At 39.9% G+C, this 3,922-nt stretch overlaps 1 long non-coding RNA gene across 1 annotated transcript; it reads right to left on the bottom strand.

The window, feature by feature from the left end:
* Window positions 1–1,301: 1,301 nt before the first annotated feature.
* Window positions 1,302–3,440, bottom strand: LOC132538713 (uncharacterized). Its single transcript, XR_009550069.1, has 2 exons — window positions 3,354–3,440; window positions 1,302–2,366 (listed from the first exon to the last, which is right to left on the bottom strand). It is a non-coding gene; the product is annotated as an uncharacterized LOC132538713 (long non-coding RNA).
* Between the last annotated feature and the right edge of the window lie 482 nt (window positions 3,441–3,922).

Raw genomic sequence — 3,922 nt, 5'->3', positions numbered from 1 at the left:
TAGAACTTGATGTCTGATGTGTACTGATCTATGTTTTCTTTTATTAAAAATCCTGTAAACTTTCTAGCCTGAAAGCCACTCATCCTTCCTCTCAGATGTGTTTATCAGTTGCGTATCATTTTCAAGTGGATTTTTATCCACTTTACATCCCAAAGGACTCAGTCATCTTTCGATCATACTTTTGATTTCTTAATAGGTGTTTCACCACTTACTTGATATTACCCTTCTCAATTCTTCCATAGTCAGCTAATTTTCCTCTTAAATCAATAAATAAGTTCCCAAACATTTTAATATATGTAATCCAAAATATAAAAAAGAAAGCCTTGGATAACAGTCAGCATATTGTAGACTTGACTCATTTTTCTTTTTTGAATTTTATTTCCAGGTTTCTACTTTTGTGCAAAATGTGGTACTTCCTCTTAAGAACTTAATAGATTTAAAAAAATTCCATAGCTCCACAGCATCCTGTGTTCAGTTTTCTGCACCATAGGTTCTGTACAGGTTTGAACCAGAAGGTCCAAAGTCCTATTCTAGAGTGAATTAGTGAATGGTGCTTTCAAATGACTAATGGAAAGAAAGGCCACATCCATGAAAGGGACATAACACAGATAAAGTCTATAACATTGGGACTAACAGGAGATGACCTGTTTTTTGTTTGTTTGTTTGTCTGTTTATTTTTATTCCTGATACAGAATTTATCTGGTGCTGGGGCGTTGTTCTATTCAAAGAGCCTGGTGATGGGAGTCAGCCGGTAGTGTAGCAGGTTAAGTGCATGTGGCTCAAAGTGCAAGAACCGGTGGAAGGATCCCAGTTTGAGCCCCCGGCTCTCCCCCTGCGGTGAAGTAGGTCTGCAGGTGTCTATCGTTCTCTCCCCTTCTCTGTCTTCCCCTCCTCCATTTCTCTCTGTCCTATCCAACAACAATGACATCAGTAACAACAATAATAACTACAACAATAAAACAACAAGGGCAACAAAAGGGAATAAATAAATAAACACAAAAAATTTTTTTTAAAAAAGAGCCTGGTGCTTTAACACTAAGCTTTGGTGTAGCACACTGTAGCTCATTAGACTTGAGTTCCCAATTCTCACAGCACCCAGCTGGAAAGAGACAGGCCATCTATGTGGAATAAAGTAGGATTCATTAGTCTGCCAAGGGGACTTCAGAGAGGGTAGGAAGGAATCTGCCTGCCATTGGTTTGATCCAGGAAACTTCTTTGATCCTCTCTCTCTCTCTCTCTCTCTCTTCCTCTCCCCCGATGCAAATATGTAGAAAAAAATCAGAGATTTTTGTAAAAATGTCTTTTATAATAAAGATATTCCTTGTGGAAAGACCTGAGGACTTGATCTAGCACTGACAGGGATCAATAATATGCCCTGGTGATTCATCCTGAAGACAGAACAGGCCTTGAAAAAGACAATTCAGTGCAGTTTTTTCTTTTCTTTTCTTTCTTTCTTTCTTTCTTTCTTTCTTTCTTTCTTCTCCTTCTCTGCTTCCTTCTCCTTCTCCTCCTCCTCCTCCTTCTTCTTTGTAATCAGAAAGTGCCAGATATATATCCACAAGTATTTGTAAGTTCACAAAATTTGATCACTTAGAAAATAAATTTGGTTGGGAAAAATCTATTATAAGATTTACTGTGTGGACTTGTAACTGCCATTCAGTTTCATTATTCAAACTTAAGAATTATCTTCTAAAATACTTCCTCTAAGTCCATCCAAAATATCATTTTCTTTAATAAATAGCATGTTGCACAAATGAAAAGGGGACAAAAATCATTCATCTCTTCACCATACTCATTGATTCCAAAGAAAGTAAGCCCATTGATGCCACTGTTAGAAGTAGGAAGGATGATAGGCAAGATTAAGGGAGTCAGTTGTGCCTCTCCAGTGTGAAGACTGAGAGGTAGTACATCCCACAAATGTACAGAAGTGTGGGTGTGTTGGGAGGGATAAGACTTCAATCAGTATGCTCAATTATAATTACACAGTGTTCAAGGGGTTTCTTACTATATGCCAGATATGAAAAGAGATGCAAAATACACAGTGGAGAAGCCATCATTTTTGTCCTTAAAGATCTCTCAGCTTTTCCTTGAGTTGTCAAGTCTTAAAGGATATGTATAGTTAAGCATTAAGTCCAGAAAGCAAAAGTATGCCATAAAAAGAAAATGGCTCTGGCTTTGGTTGCCAAAGGAGGTCCAAAGTAAGGTTTCTTGTCTTGCCTTTTGTTATTTTCCAAAAGTTTCTTTACTTGTCTCAAATGAGGAATCATGAAGAGATTTAAGCTTGAGGGCCCTGGCAGGTGGTTCATACAGCAGAGCTCACAGGGAACCATGTACAATCTAAGGCTCATGTCACTGCAGGGGAGCCCCTGCTAAGAGAAAGCATCATGAATCTGGGCTATTGTTGTTTCCTTCTCTCTCTCAGTCTCTTTCCCTCTCTTTCTCTCTGTCTCTCACCTTTTGTCTAGAGGAAAAAACATAATGACTACTGGGAGCGGTGAAATTATGTAGGCACCAAGTCCTAGTGATAACCTTGATGTGTAGGGGTGGGAAGGAGGCTGGTAGGGGCTTGATTTGCACTCTTGAGTGTTATAAGTGAAGGATATTTCCCTGGGCAAGAAATTCTGAGGTCGTGCTCCAAGGCAGTGGTCATTGTGTAAAAGAATAAACAGAATCCATTTCCTCTGAATTTAGAAACAGTTTGCCTTCCACCTCCTTTGGGAGAATGTCTCCTTTCCTTTTTCAAGATATTTCTGTGTGTTGGTAAAATAAGAGCCCTCTCTTATCTCCCAGTTAAGGTGTGTGGGCATGTGACCACTGAATCTATAAATTACTCTCAATAGGAACTTTGTGCCTGGAGCATAAATGATGAGACTAGAGAAGACACGGGGAAACTTGGAGTTCACTAATCTCGCAGCAATGGCCTGAGAGACCCAAAAATCTAGCAGTTCTTACTAGAGACACCCATAACGCCATCACCCTTATCATCTGAGCCAGTTTCTTCAGCCTTTGTGAGTTTCCTCACAGTTTTCCAATAAGTAGATTTTGGACTTTCAGTTAGCCAGAATACATTTTCTGCTGTTCACCACCAGAGAACCCACTCTGGTTCCATTGTGACCAATATGCTGAATTTATAAATGAAAGGAAAGAAAGGCCAGGTAATAGACTGACTGTCTACCACTTTCTTTTACACTTTATATCCTAACCATGATTTTTACAAGGGAACTTTACACTGTGATCTCTGTCACTTTAATGTAGTTTGTGAAACACTGTAGCTACCTCATTAAGAATATTGTAGTCATCAAGTATGAACATATTTATGGAAACAGGGTTTGCTTTGTGAAAGAGATACTGACTAGTATTGAACTTAAAAGCCCTAGGTCTGCTACTAAGAATCCAGTAGCATCCTGTGCCTCTTCCAATTCCACAGAGAAGCTGCAAAACGCTGAAAGGCTAAGATCTCATTTAAAGCTAGCAAACCCAAACAAAAGCATACTTCACAGACCTTTTTCTTGCTGGTTATTTGTCAGTGATACAAATCCATGTGGGTGACCAGAAGTAAGTTTTCATTTGCCATCATTCTCCTTTAAACCCGGGAGGCGTGGACTGAAGCATCTGCCGCGCTCTAACACCCCCAGCACACACTTGCTTTGGGTGGAGGGACTGACGAATGAGAGTTGGGGCGGGGCAGCGTGCACACTGCGATTGGCTGGATTTTGATGCAGCCTACCATCTCACATCCTGAAATACGGTATGCAGGAAGTCTACACCAATGCACAGTGCTGCAGTTCTTGAAAGGCAGGAACAAATTTAAACTGGGTTTTACAAAAACAAATGACATCATCCCTGCACTCTCGGAAAAGCTGCAGCCCTGATGGAGCTTTTTCACATTTTTTCCCCTTTGCTCTTTATGTGTCTGACTGCA

The sequence above is a fragment of the Erinaceus europaeus genome, chromosome 5 (assembly GCF_950295315.1).
Source record: "Erinaceus europaeus chromosome 5, mEriEur2.1, whole genome shotgun sequence".
NCBI lineage: Eukaryota > Metazoa > Chordata > Mammalia > Eulipotyphla > Erinaceidae > Erinaceus > Erinaceus europaeus.
The sequence above is the reverse complement of the archived record's forward strand: the minus strand, read 5'-3'. Positions and strand labels throughout refer to the sequence as shown.